Source organism: Balaenoptera musculus, chromosome 20 (genome assembly GCF_009873245.2).
Source record: "Balaenoptera musculus isolate JJ_BM4_2016_0621 chromosome 20, mBalMus1.pri.v3, whole genome shotgun sequence".
NCBI lineage: Eukaryota > Metazoa > Chordata > Mammalia > Artiodactyla > Balaenopteridae > Balaenoptera > Balaenoptera musculus.
In genome coordinates this window covers 49,084,977-49,100,688 of record NC_045804.1, presented here as the reverse complement: position 1 = coordinate 49,100,688, position 15,712 = coordinate 49,084,977, and positions in this window count along the sequence as shown.

The window sequence follows — 15,712 nt, the reverse complement described above, 5'->3', positions numbered from 1 at the left end:
GCTAGGAAGCCGGGAAGCCAGAATTAGAACCCAGACTGACTTCAGAAGTCTTATTCTTTTTTTTGGCCACTTTTCATGCTTCCTTTTTTTTTTTTTTTGGCCGTGCCATGCAGCATGCGGGATCTTAGTTCCCCGACCAAGGATCGAACCCGCGCCCCACCCCCCCGCTGTGGAAATGAGGAGTCCCAACCACTGGACCGCCAGGGAAGTCCCTACTTCTTTTTTTCATTCACTTTTTAGCAGATATAATCGAGTTCTAGTAAACTTCACAGTTAAAAGTGCACAGTTTGATGCATTTCGATACCTGTATACACCCACAGAATCATCACACAATCAAGGTCACACAAGAGCACATCCATCACCCCCGGAAGTTTCCCTGGGCCACCTTGCAGTGTCTCCCTTCTGGCCCTCCCTGCCCCGCATCCCCGGCATCCACCGTTCTGCTTTCTGTCACGACTGGTTAGTCTGCATTGTCTAGAACTGTATATAAATGGACTCAGGTAGTATGCTCTCTCTTTTGCCTACAGGAGCAATGTTCAAAACGACCACAATAGGGGCCTTCCAACAAAGATGAGACAGACACGCGTGGGCACACTCATGCTTGCACACACAGTGTCCCAATCCTCACAAACACCTCCACACCCATGCCCCCTACAGGCCGCCCCTCTGCCCATGCACAAGGACACCCTCGCTTTCACGCAGCTTTCACCGCATCTGTCCATCCATGCCGCTCCTCTGGGATAACTGCACCTCATTAAGTAGCCAAGTGGATTCCTCACAGGTTTCCAGCAAAGCTATGTAGTTTCTTTCTCCTGTCAAAGCCCACGTGACAGGTGTCTATTCTCTAAAGCTTTGCTCACTTATGCAGTGTCCACCACTCTGCTGGGCACTGCAGATCCCGTGGTGACCACGCAGTCACAACCCCTACCTCAGGGAAGCTGACCCGCCCTCCCAAGCCAGTGTGGCCATTGCCCTGCCGTGGGGCTGGCCGGAGAAGGGACCTCCCACCTCCGCCAGGCACTGCCAGGCTGGGGGCAGAGTCGAACTCGAAGGGGGAAGAATAGGAGCGTAAGCGAGAAGACAGGACGCGAGGGTGGGGTGGGAGAGGAAGAGGTTGGGGCCACAGACCAAGCTCAGGTGGGCTTGGCTGCCGGGTAGAGGAGGGAGTCATCCTTCCAGAGTGGACACTGAAAGACGGTCACAAAAAGCTGGGTGGAGCCAGTGGGGTGAGGAAGGACTGGGCAGAACTGCACTGCAGGAGCCTGGCCCAGGTGTCCCGTGGCCACACAGGGCTAGAGCTCATGGCTGACCAGCAGCCTTTAAGGGACAGGACAGGGGACCCATCACCCATGCCCACAATCCACCTTGTACCTCAAGTCTGATTCACCTCGGCTCTCAGTCTGGTTGGATGCACACTGGAATCACTCTGGGAGTTTAAAAAACACTGAGCCCATCCCACTACTGGGCATAGACCCTGTGAAAACCATCATTCAAAAAGAGTCATGCACCACAATGTTCACTGCAGCTCTATTTACAATCGTCAGGACATGGAAGCAACCTCAGTGTCCATCGACCGATGAATGGATAAAGAAGATGGGGCACATATATACAATGGAATATTACTCAGCCATAAAAAGAAACAAAATCAAGTTATTTGTAGTGAGGTGGATGGACTTAGAGACTGTCATACAGAGTGAAGTAAGTCAGAAGGAGAAAAACAAATACCGTACGCTAACACATGTATGTGGAATCTAAAAAAAAAAAAAAAAAGAAAATGGTTCTGAAGAACCTAGGGGCAGGACAGGAATAAAGACACAGACATAGAGAATGGACTTGAGGACACGGGGAGGGGGAAGGGTAAGCTCAGACGAAGTGAGAGAGTAGCATGGACTTATATATAGTACCAAATGTAAAATAGATAGCTAGTGGGAAGCAGCCGCATAGCACAGGGAGACCAGCTCCATGCTTTGTGACCACCTAGAGGGGTGGGATAGGGAGGGTGGGAGGGAGACGCAAGAGGGAGGAGATATGGGGATATATCTATATTTATAGCTGATTCACTTTGTTATAAAGCAGAAACACACCATTGTTAAGCAATTATACTCCAATAAAGATAAAAAAAAAAACCCACAACACTGTGCCCTGTGGTTTCACTCCCAGAGAGTCTGATTTGTTTTGTTTTGTTTTGTTTTGTTTTGTTTGGGGAGGGCGGGAGTAGCCTAGGCATGAGAATTTTTAGAAGCTCCTCAAGTGATTATCTCATATTCAGTAATTCATCATGCACTTTCAACCTTAGGATAGATATACCTCCCCAAAGGACCCCAGGATACAGGAAAGCCAGAAATGCAGCTGGAGTTTCCTGGAATTGGAGTTCCGTGTACTCCAATTTTATCTCCCTACACGCGCCCTAATAGGAATTCAACAAGATAACCTTGTTGATTTAGATATCAATTAATTGTTAGAAGAGGACCGAAGTTTTCATAGGAAATAAACTTCATTGTCATGTTATTAACTGAAATTGGTACAAGTTATAAGTAACTGCTGAGTGATAATGACTTCCTTATCAATATCAGATATTTATAGCCTTTCAGGTTTTACTGGTAAGTCAGTATCAAGATAATTAGACATCAAGTAGACACATTAAATATTATTTACGTTGCTGTTGTTTCTTAAATCTGCAATAAGATGGTGTTAGAGTCTCCACCCCTTCCTTCTGTCATAATGGCTATGGCTTATGTGGGACAACACATCTTATATGTGACAAGTATTGGATGGGATGAAATCTGAAGTATGAATTGCCATTGAAAGTAGAGAAAGCTGAGTTTATTTCTGCCTCACCCTCTAGTAGCAGAAGCAGAAGTCTGGTCTAATATATCATCTCGGCTAAGCTGGGCTATTGAGGAGAGACTGCTGCAAAATCTTTTTCACTTTAATTACGTTTTACTTTTAATTAATTGAATTACTTTATAATTATCTTGATGCCAACCCATATGAAGCAGGTTATTTGGACCACGTTGAACCTCTACTGCCTTGCCACTGTTTTGACGTGTGGAAATCGCGATGGGGCTAGAGGCACTCATGAGTCCCACGTGGAGGAAAAGTCATTGATTCTGGCCGTCAAGGTTTAATTAACGTGTCTTTATGAAGGCAGGGTCCGAGCGAGTTTAGAAGAGATTTTATCACGAGAATAAAAGACGTAGGCAGCAGAGTGGCCATGGTGAATGAGATGGAATCGTTCCATTGAAAACAAATCAACTGGTGATATTTTGGAAATTGTTAAAAATGTTAAAATGGGTTATATCACCCAAAGACTACATAATATCAGTGGGGTTGGCTCCACATCAGGTGCTGGCCCTGGGGAAAAGGTCGTGTCTTGCTCCAGTGAAGTGAGGGGCAAGGAGGGGTTCTGGTTAAGAGCATGGCTTCCAACTTTGAGACCTTGGGCCAGCTGCTTAAACTCTCTAAGCCTCAGTTTGTGCATCCATAAAATGGGGATAATGATTTACCTACCTTACTGGGCTGCGGCGAGGGTTACATGGTATCGTTCTTTAACGCCCATAGCCCTGTGTGCCTGGCAAGAGTTCCATGAACGATACTTATTGCTATTATTCATTCTGCTTCTGTTTTATCATGCTCTTGATCCCATGTAACATCTTCTACCTTCAACTCCACTTCGATATTACTGTTGTCTCCATTTCTTGTTGTGGTTGGTTGTTGTTAGGGGTGAGGCATTTTCTTGGTGTCTTTTTGCCCACCACTTAATTTTTAACCTTTCTTAATCACTTTATTTTAGGTGAGATTCTTTTTTTTAATTGAAGTATAGTTGGTTTACAATGTTGTGTTAGTTTCTTGTGTACAGCAAAGTGATTCCGTTATATGGATATATATATATATATATATATATATATATACACATATATATGTGTATATATATATTCTTTTTCGGATTCTTTTCCATTATAGATTATTACAAGATATTGAATATAGTTCCCTGTACTATAGAGTAGGACCTTGTTGTTTATCTATTTCGTACATAGTAGTGTGTATCTGTTAATCCCAAGTTCCTAATTTATCCCTTCTCCCACCCTTTCCCCTTTGGTAACCATAAATTTGTTTTCTATGCCTGTGAGTCTATCTCTGTTTCGTAAATAAGTTCATTTGTATCATTTTTTAGATTCCACATGTAGGTGATAACATATGATATTTGTCCTTCTCTGACTTCACTTAGTATGATGATCTCTAAGTTCATCCATGTTGCTGCAAACAGCATTATTTCATTTTTTATGGCTGAGTAATATTCCATTATATATATATATGTGTGTGTGTGTATATATATATATATATATATATATATAAACGTATATGTACCACATCTTCTTTACACATCTGTCGATGGGCACTTAGGTTGCTTCCATGTCTTGGCTATTGTATTATATTGCTGCTATGAACACTGGGGTGTACGTATCTTTTCAAATTATAGTTTTCTCCAGATATGTGCCCAGGAGTGGGAATACTGGATCATATGGTAACTCTATTTTCAGTTTTTTAAAGAACCTCCTTTCTGTTCTCCATAGTGGCTGCACCAATTTACATCCCTTAGGTGAGATTCTTTAAGCCATATAAAGCCAAGCTTGTGTTTCTGAACACAATCCGCCATTTCTACCTTTGAATCAGGGAACTCAGCCAATCCACTCTCATGGAAACAATTGACACTTGTCTCATTTCTTCCCTCTTACATTATGGTTACTGTTTACCTTGCTATTTTCTTTTTCCTTTTCCTTAATTTATCTGGCTTTGTCAAGTAAATACATATTCCTACCTCCCCTCTCCATTATTTTGACAATTCTCTCTTGATTTTCATTCTATTACTGATGACTCTTAATCATCACATGCACAAAACACTCCGTATTCTTCTGTTGCTATATTAAGAGATCAATGATTATTCTGCCCCATCCCAGTGCACCCAAGCTCTCTTTGCCAGTTACAAATTTCCCCCTCTTTCTCTCTCCCTGATTTCTCTTTGTATTGACGCTCTGTGTTTTGAGATACTTCTACACTTGATCTTGTAAGCCATTATGATTATAATTCTCAAAAGAGACAATCTTCTAATTCATGTATATAGTTTGAAGTTCAAGAACTACTTTTTTTAAGTTTCAGAAAATCTTTTACTTTTTTCCTATTGGCTCACCTTAGAAGTTCTTATTCCTTTTTTGTTGTCTCCTGGCTCTTGCCCAGATCTATCTCAGGAAGAGACACCTGTCCCAGGTCTTCCCCTGCATCTGCCTCCCTCTGGTTTCTGTTCCACCGTAGCTGCGGTGACCTTCTTTGCTCACAGCTCCGTAGCCAGGTCCGGTTGTCACAGCCTGACTGGAGTGAGGGGCATAGGCGACTGAACTGGCAGACCTCTGCTGAGACACGAGAGGATGCCTCTCTGCTCCCAGGAGAACTGTGTGCCAGGGGAAGCCCCCTCCCAAACTCAACACCTGCAAGCAGCTCAGACTCAAATGGCAACAAAGGGCAAAATCGCTGGAGCAAAACTCAATTTTAAAAAACAGTTTGCAAATTGGTCATTGGCCAAATTGATCATGTAAATTGGTCCCTGGTAAATTGGTTGGCTTCCCCACAAAAGCATTGGCAGTGGGAACACGATATGCTCCCCAATATGCCACATTTGGCACACTGACTATTTTGAACTATAGTTACTCAAGAAACAGCAGGTGCAGGAAGGACACTCTGACCTTCCTTTATCCCCCTGGAAGCGGGAAATAAATCTCCTGTTTGCAAGGTAACTTCCCTGTACCAGGAGGCAGAGAGACATCCTAATCACCAGAGATGGAGAATTCATGGCTAAGAAGGTTACTAAACAAACCTTGTCACTTCTTCACTAATTAGCTACCCCAAGCCCAAACCCCTTTGTTTTGTCAATTCTTCGCAGATGTATTGTTTCTTTGTCTTAAAGGCATAAAAGCTGTCTGCTTTGGTCACCTCTTTGAGTCTCATATCTTTGGGAGTCCCATACATATGAAATGAAATTTGTTTTTTCTCCTGTTAATCTGTCTCAGGTCAATTTCATTATTAGACCAGCCACAGAAGTAAGAAGGGAAGAAGGGAAGAGTTTTCCTCCCCGACAAATCACTCTGCTTCCATTCAGACAAGGTGAATTGTACTTGGATACTCAAAGGCATGAGTGCAAATGTGTCGTGATGCTTACGGCTGTGTCGGTCACCTCTCAGGTCTGTCGGAGCCAGCCCATAACACAAGTGCCAGAAATTGCTAATGAGAAATAAGGTTGCCTGAATTTCAAGCGTATTCGCCAGAACTGGGGCAGCAGCCTTGTCCCCATTGGGCAGGTGATGGGGAGGAGCCAGCAGATGGGCCATGTCCCCAGGAGAAGGCCAGAGTGGGGAAAGAGCTGAAGACCTCATGTAACAGAAAACTGTGGACCTGGGCTTCGGGGGGCTGGCGCGAGGGAAGGTGGGGATGGAAATCGGGACACTCGGCCTCAGCCTGGAGAAGATCAGATCAAAGACTATGTGCTCTGTGGGCACATCCATGGGGTCATGTCCCAGGAAGAGCAGTTGATTTCCGTGTAGCCCCGGGGGCTGGGACTGAGCCAGCTGCAGAAGTTGAGGCAGGCAATGCCACCGTCAGAGCTGGCCAGGGATGGACCAGTCTGGGAGGGAGGGAGCTCCCTGCTGTGAAAGGCATGTCAGCCAGACCTGAGAGGTCATCTGATCTGTTCATAGGAGGTCTCCCGATTCCCAGGGATAGACTGGGTAATTGCAGGGTTCCACCTCCCTGGAGTCTGTAATTCTCCAGGTGGCTCCGATGTAATGGAGGGAGGAACCTGCTTCCTGCCACTGGATACTCAGATTCATGAAAACTTAGCACGTTGAGCTGGGAAGTAGGGGAGCCCTGGTGTTGAAAAAGTCGCAGCATCTTGATATTTGCTCCCAAGAATCTTGCATTCATCTTTAAGGAGTAAACTTTTCCCTTATTTTAAGAAAATCACCATGATGTGCTTTTTAGTTACACAAATACTCGCTGGTTGTTCTTGGGGAAAACCATGAAATCGCCAGTAAGCTGAATACAAATCTTTTAACCTAAGAATTTAAGGGTTCTGTTTGGCAGCTGAGACTTCCTTGCCCCCTCCCCATTAGGGGGGAGGGGCAGGAGGGGGAGGGGCAGAAGCTATAATAAATACTTTTTGCTTCTGTATGAACTCTGCTGCAAAGCGGTGCTCGTTCCTAGGGAAACGTGGACACTTTTCTGGGCAGTTCTTTGTGGGAGAGGAAGCCTGACTTCAGAGACAGGATGCTGATGTTACCTGCTTCATCTCTTGCTGGAGGAAAGACTGGACGGGACCGTCAGTGTCCTTGGAATGAAGTTATTTACGATGAATCAATCTGAGCTGCTCCCATGCCCTGTGGAGTGGGGCTTCCCTTGAAGCGAGTGGATATTCCACTGTCAGTCGTTCTGGGAAAGGGCTGGTCCCAGGGCAGGAAGTGGGGAAGAGGAAGGGAGACAGTAGATGGAGAGAGAAGCATCCCAGCCTCTTTCGGAGCTGAGCTGCCCTCTGCCCTGTGGAGAACACTGGAAGTGAAGCAGTCACTGGTCTGTAGGGTCCCCAGGGAGGGGCTGAGCCTCTGGCATCTGAGTGCAGCCCCCTCTACAGAAGTTATAAGTTCATGTGTGTAGTGTTCTTCCCTTCTATGAACCTAGAACCTTTAGGAATGTGTTATCTGAAGTTGAAGTTTCTTCTAGACTGGGCTGTAGAGAATTAAGCGAGAAGGGCTGCCCTGTGCTTGGGTCTGGGTTTGGAGTGGAGCATAGGTAGTAGCTGAGGGTGTCCCTGGTAGAAAACAGTGGTGCCCGTGGACACCAAAAGCCCCGTGAGCCATCACAGGCAAGACAGTGGAGGGGGCGCTGGGCACAGCGTTTAAGACACACAAGCGAGCATCACAGGGTCTCCCCGACACAGAGGGGTCCAGCAGGTAGGGGTCTGCAGTCGGTGGTAACTGTTAATCAAGGTGTGACTCTGTGTCGTCACCAAGGACAGATGCAGTACTTTTACACGGGTACTTCACAGCAGCCCTGTAAAGTTAGCTATTACAGCTAAAACCGAGACTGAGGAAATATAGAAGTAGCATATACGAATGATGAGGAAGGTGACAAGGACAAGAAGGGGAGATAAGGTGACCCAGGGACCTTGTGGGCACACAAAGGGCAGAGGAGGTGAGGTGTGGATGCTGACTCCTCCTTGCCCCCTCGGGCCCCCCATCGCGGAACTTACACACAGGACTGATTATGAGTCCGTGTCCTGCTCCAGACTCTGAGCTGTCCAAGGGCGGGAATGCTCTCTGGTTACTATGCTTGTCCCTCGCCACAGGAAAGGGACAGTCATGTACGAGGTACATCGTGAGAAAACCACAAGCAGGGCATGCGTGGTGGGCACGGGTGATGGGAGAGAGGGCTACGGAGGTGGCATGGGCTCCATCTAGGGGGTCCTACAATTCCAGGCTTAGGAGCTGGGCTGTATCCAGCAGGTGGCAGGGGCCACCAGAGCAGGCATCAAGGTTGAGGGCATGGTGCGAGGCAGCTGCGGGGCAGTGAGCTCTGCCCGTATCCATCACCCTGGTGGGCCATCTCGCAAAGAACTAGCGGGACAGGAGTGGCCCCAGAGCTGTCCCACCCGAAGTGTCCCCTGGAGTGGGAGAGGAACCCGTGGGAAAGGCAAGCCAATATAAATCAGAGCTAACCTGTGCTGATCACCGGCTCCCTAAATCAAGAATCTGGCAGATTTTCCAGGTGAGAATCAATCTTCCTGTCCCCACAGTAAATACCATAATCCTTTTTCCAGTGTGGTTTAGAGAATTTAACTGCCACGCTCATGATTTATTCGAAAATATCCTGCCAGTTTATGTGGATGAACGGGGAAGTCAACGTGCTTTTAGACAGGAGGTCAGAGCACTTACCGTGGGGCCAGGGCCTTCGCCCCGCGGCGGCTCTCCAGCAGACTGCCACCTTCCACACCTGCCCCACAAAGGAGCACCCTGTGGCGGGCCACCTGGACAAACAGGGACGAGGGACGTGGGAACTGAGGGTGAGCAGCCCAGGACACCAGAAGGACCATTCCCTAGCCAGGAGGGACAGAGCAGAGGTGGCCGAGACCGCCAGCAGTTGGCCATTCCCTCTGGCCTTCTATCTATGGAAACCAAGTCGGGATTTCTCTTTTTTTATAATTTTTCATTACACAGCTAATACAAGAATACCTTTTTGTCATGCATGATTCAAACAATGTAGAAGTTTCTAGAACAAAGTACAAAATCTCCCTTCAACACCCCATCCCCCCATCCCTACTTCCTCCCTCAGAGAAACCACGGTCAAACCCTTAGTGACCACCATTCTCTATTCATAAACACATGTACCTTTTTTTACATAAATAGTACACATTGTATATGATATGTTTATGGATGTATATTACTTCCAGATTTTTAAACTTTTATTAAAAACTACTGCAATAAACTTCTTTATAATTCAACGCATTTTGATGCACACATGAGTTTTCTTTTAATGTAGACTCTAAATGAGACGTTCCTGGTTAGAGTTTTGACAGGTTCTACCAAATTGCCCTCCAAACATACTTTGCCAGTAGGATATGGTGTCTCTCTCCTCATAGTGCTAGTAATACCTTCAGCTAATTTTTGCCAAATTAATGGACAAAACTCCTTCATTGCTGATTTACTCATAACTGGTCCTTAAGAACGTGGACCACAATGTCCAGTCCGTTCATTCCTTCGTTTAGTTTTCTCTTAGATCGTCCTTCTCTTCATGGAATTTAGAGATTTTTATCTTTGTCTTCTGAATATATTGCAAATATTTCATTTCAGTCTATTGCTTGCCTTTTAACTTTGTTGTGTCTTCTTTGTTCAGAGATTTTACATTTTTTAAAGAACTCAGATCTGACTGTCTCATTTATGGTTCTGGGTTTTGTGACTTGGAAGGCTTTCCTCCCCCAGGATTATATGTGAAATTTTTTCCCTGTATTTTCTTCTAATATTTTTCTATGTTTTGCATTCATTCCTTGCCTCTAGCATCTCTGCTCTGTCACTTTTCTCTTCTGACACTACACTCCCTCCCCAGGTGATCATATTCATGTTACAGCTTCAATCACCGCCCTTGGGATCATAATTCCCTCACGTGTGTCTGCAGCCCTTCCTCTGGGCTCTAGACTTGCGTATCCACCTGCCTACCTGACATCACAAAAGTGCCACAAACTTGGCAAATCCAAAACTGCACTCATGATTTTTCTTCCCAAACCTTGACTTCGTGTCTATCCTGTGGAATGGCCCAGAAACCTGGGCCTTGCTCTTTGCACAGCACTGTCCTTCACCCTCCATATCCATATCCCGCCAAGAGTGTGGATGGGGTCTCATCAGTTCTACATCCTAAACTCTCTGCCCACTGCTCTCTTTCTCCACCCTCATCTCTCCAGCCTAGGCTGCCTTCATCTCTTGCCAGGGCTTCTGCATTAGCCTGCTAACTCATCTCTACAGCTCCACTCTTACTTGCTGTAATCCTTTCTCCACACAGCAGTCAGACAGACCCCTTCAAGACACAAATGTGACCATGTCACCCTCTTCTTCTCAAAACCATTAGGATGAAGAAAATCCTCCTTTGGACAACAAGGCTTCAATGATCTAGCCCCTGCCTATTTGTCTGGTCTCAAGCCTGCTCTCTGTGCACTAACCATGCAGTCCTTTTCTGTTTCTCCAACCACAGGGCCTTTGCACATGCTGTTCCCTCTACTTGGTATGCTCTCTCCTCTTCCCAACCTGTTCCCCTATTATATTCTACTTCCCTTTTCTCTTCTCAGTTCAAATGTCGCTTCCATGACCCCATAGATTACATCAGACCCCCATGTTAAATTTTCTCATAGCATCCTGGACCTTTTTCTCATAACACTCACCCTAGTATGTGTAGCTTATGTTTATGTATTTGATTATTCGATGTAAATCTGTTTCCCCCATAAGACAACCGGATCCATGGAGGCAGTGACTGGGTCTGTTTGGCTCAGCACAACGTGTGGCATTTGGTGAGTGCTCAGTGAACCTCTGTTGACAGAACAACTCACTCTGGCCTTCAGCGTCTGCCTGCTCCCTCGGCACCAATGGCAGGGCAAGGCCAGGGATGCCCGCTCTTCTCAGTTGCAGCAAGGAGGAGAGGCCTCATTTATCTTTGCCAAGAACCCAGTGAGTCGCTGGTGCCTGTCTCAGGGACACTTGGGAGACAGTGAGAAAAGGGAGAAGGCTGGGAGGAGGCAAGATGATGGTTTCTTCAGGGAGAGGTTGGAGCAGAGCAATGAAGTTTTGCGATGCAGCTCGTCTCCTATCTCAAGATGAAATCAGTGGAGGAAATTGTGAGTGCATAGCTGTCAGGGTGGATAGGGAAGGAAGAAAGCATCCGTGAGAGGTCCTGGCAGTTTGTGCTTAAGGATCAGGGAGAAACCTCATGGCTCAGTTCAGCTGGACTGAGCTGAAATGCACGCTTATTCCAGCCTCATGAGACGGCTACATGAACAGCTAAAATGCATCATGCTTTCAAGTTGGAATGAGTAGAGTGAATTAATTAATAAGTAAAGGAAAGGAAGGAGAGAATAAATACATGTATGCATTCATTTTCACTTATTTAACAAACCTTTGTTGAGTTTCTACTTGGGGCCAGGCACTGTTCTAGAGCTGGGGCTACAGTTGGGGGCAAAGTCAGGCTGGCCCCTGCATGAAGGAGCTTATATTCTAACAGAGAGAGGGAGATAGTCAATAAACAAGTAAGCAAGGACATACATTATATAATGCCAGGTAGCAATAAGAGTTATGAAGATGAATAAATAATAGCAGCCAACATGGATTAAGAGCTTGTTACAAACCCCATTCATGTATTAATACACTGAACTCTCACAACAATACCATAAAGTAGGTATTATTATTATCTCTACTTAGTAATGAAGACACAGAAGCACGGAGAAGTTAAATAACTTGCCCAAGTTCTCACAGCTGGTAAATTATTGTATTAGGGTATAAAATGAGCTGTTGTAACAACATATAGTGGCCCAAATAAAACGGATGTCTATTTCTGTCATAACAGCTCAGAGGTAGGCGGGTAGTCCAGAGTCAGTGGAAAGTTCTGTTCCAAGTATCATTCAGGAACCCTGGATCTTCCTACTTCATTTCTCTGCCACACCACAGGATGCAGTCCTCTCTGTAGGGTCAAAGCTAGCTCAGCTTCATGGCCACATTACAGTTTGTGAGATGAGAAAAGAGAATGCAAAAGACCAGGGCAAGTGGATACACCAGAGCTGCACACATCACTTCTACACACAGCCCATCAGCCCAAGCTTTGCCTTATGGGCTCACCTAGCTGCAAGGGAGTCAGAGAAATGTAGTCTTTACCTGAGTGGCCATGTGGCCAGATTAAATTTGAGAGAGAACTCAGTTTCTAAAAGAAATAAGGGGAAATGAATAACGGAATGAGGGAAGGGGAGAAATGAACATTTCTTTCCCAGTGGATATGCTGAAAGTGAAACCCAGGTACTCAAGCTTCAGAATAAGGGAAAAGGGAATGAATAATGTACTTTTTAATAAGATGGGAAGGGAAAGGCTCTCTAAGGAGGTAACATTTGATCAGAGACTTGAAAGAAGTGAAGGTCTAAGTAAGCGTGTTCCAGGAGAGAGAATAGAAGGCACAAAGGCCCTTAAGCATGTGCTAGGAATTACATGGAGGTCAGTGGGCCCGAGATTTAAAAAGGAGAAAGAGTGTGGTCAGAGTTGAGGCCAGACAATGGAGGGTCATGTAGTCCATGATATGGAGTCTGGGAAGCCATGGGAGGGTCTTTGAGAAAGAAAGTGATGGAGTTTGATTTATTTTTTTTCAAAGTTCACACTCAAACAGAGCCAGGGAGGGTACAGTGCTTCCATTAGAATGGAAGCATGGGTACCATTTAGGAGGCTATAAACAAGAGATGATGGTGTTTAGGACTAACACAGTTGCCCTGGCACCACCCACAGAGGGGATCAATGGGGAACCCTGCTGACAATAAGTGGCCGGACAAGTGCTCTCTTTCCCCATTAGGCCAGGGACTCTGCTCTCCTGCCGACAGATATTGGGGCAGCCAGCAGCACTGGCCAAGAAGTCCCCACCATAACAAGTGGCCTGGACCAGGAAGCCTCTTTCACCCTGTGGGCATGAGACTCCCCTCTCCAAGCCAGAGCCACTGGGGTGGCCAAGGGACACTGGCAAGAGGACCCCACCACAGCAAGCATCCGGCCCAGGAAGTTACTTTGTCCCCATGGGCCTAAAACTCCCTTCTCCACTGAGACACACTCAGCAGTCAGACCTTGGGAAAACCCTCTTGTCCCCTCAAGCAGCAAGAGCAAAACCCAGTGGCACCACTGGGAGCAAGAGTGACACCAGACAAACTGAGCCGACCAAAATAACACAACAAAAGCTCCTAACATTAAACTGCCGTTAGAACCACAGCCCACAGAAGTCACAAAAGTAAACAGGGTGACTGCCTGAAAATTAAATATGACTCAGTGTCTTCTAACATAATAGATGAAATATCCAGTACACAATCAAATGTCACCTGTCATACCAAGAACTAAGAAAGTCACAATTCAAATGAGAAAAGACAATCAACTAATGCTAACAGTGAGACAAATGAGAAGGTGGGATTATCTGACAAGAGTTTTAAAGCAGCTTCAACAAACAATTACCAGTTCTCTTGAAACAAATGAGAAGATAGAAAGTCTAAGCAAAAGAAAAAAGAAAAAAAAAGTTATAAAAAAGAACCAAATGGCAATTATAGAACTGAAAAACACAATAACAAATAAAAAATTCTCTGGATGGGCTCAACACTTGATACAGTCAGTGAACTTGAGGATGGATGATGAAAATTCACCCAATCTGAACAACAGAGAAAAAGACCAGGGTCTGAAGCCCAGGACCTTCAATTCCCCTTCCATGGGCTCCTGGATTAATTGGTACTTCCTGAGAAAGGCTGCTAAAGTGTCCTCTTAGCCCTGAAAGCTGCTGCAACAGCCTATAAATCAGAGCAGGAAAAGGGGCAGTAAAATTACCCCATCCCCCCCAGCACAGGACAGCAGCTCCAGGGGATGGCGGCCAGGGAACGTGGATGTGAACATCTTCCAAAAGATCCCAGCCCCTTTCCCCACGACTATCCTGTGCTGAGATGCAGGAACACCGGCCAGTGAGGTTACATACAACTTAGGAACATGAGTGCGGAGGAGAGGATTCCAGGACAAGAGGAGAATGAGGAGAGTAAATGAAAGGGGCACCACGGGTGCGGGGGCAGCAGGAAGGGGAGATGTGAGGGAGGATCGTGGGCAGGGAGATGACCGCTGGGCGGGAGCAGCTGGGAGAGAGCAACTGGAGAATAGGAGGGGGACGGCCAGGACAGGGGAGCAGGACACAGGAGGTCCCCCTTCCTAAAGCCGTGTAGATGACAAACTTCCAGCATCACTTAGACGTACCTGCCAGGCTGCGCCCCCCCAACCCACCTCCGCCCGGTGCTTGCAGGGATCCAGAGGGGACAGCGCAGCCCAGCCTGGGGAGGGAATCCTGGCCTCACTGAATACCAGGCCTCCCTCTGTGTGATAGCTGAGAAAGGCGATTTCGCTACGAAATGCTAATTCATCCAGAACTCCCTACTCATTGCAAGGAGCTGTCTTCTTGTTTGATGTCGCCTTCTGAGTAGGTAGGGAATGACACAGGAGAAGTGCCCGGAGCAGGGGCCGAGCCACAGCCGGGGCTTGTGCTGGCCTGGCATCCCGGTCTCCTCTGTAAGCTCACATGGCCAGAGGATTCTGGAATGCTGAGCCACAGGGCAGGGAACTGACGTGCTCCTCAGTCTTGGCTGGGCCTCTGGGGGCCTACGAGGGTAGGTGAGGCCTCCCTGAGGTCCTGCCCATTCAGGGACCCAGCTGAGACTGATCATTGCCTCTGCCTGGTTCCACTTCCTGGGAGAGGATTGACTGGTCCAGCCTTGGTCAGAGAACTTCATGTGCTTCCTCTCCACCCCAGACCTCCAGCACCCGGAATGGATCTACCCATCAATGGTGCACCAAGGACCAAGTCATATTACAAGAATTCATTGGTTCAGGGACCCTGAGGCAGGAAGGGTCCCATCTCCTGCTGGAATCCACTGTCAAGCCTCCAGTCTCAGGAATTCCAGCCCCCAAAGCAGCCCTCTCCTCCCAGGACACACCTGACCTGACCCAGAAAGATTTCCTTACCTAGATCCCAAACTCTCTCTCTGAACCTTCCATGGCCAAGTCTTCCCATGAAGTCCTTCAGATACAAAGAGACACTGGCCATGTACCCTGATGCCCTGAGCCTGGGTCACTTTTCCTTCAACCGAAAAGCAAAACAAAACAGTCAGCGTCCCCTTGGTCCCCCTGGTGCCTTCTTCACCTCCTCTCCGGGTCTGAGGGGTGTGGGTTCGCTCAGCGTTCCTGGTCTCCGATTCGCACTGCCATCGCGAGGGCTGGATCCCAAGGAAGACAACTTAGAGATCGTATGTCTTAGTCAGGGTTCTTCTGGGCGCAGGTAGCAAAAATGCACTGGAACTAGTTTACACAAATAAAAAGCCGGGGGGGGGTGGAGAGTTGGAAAAAATAAAGGGGTGTCTCCTAGA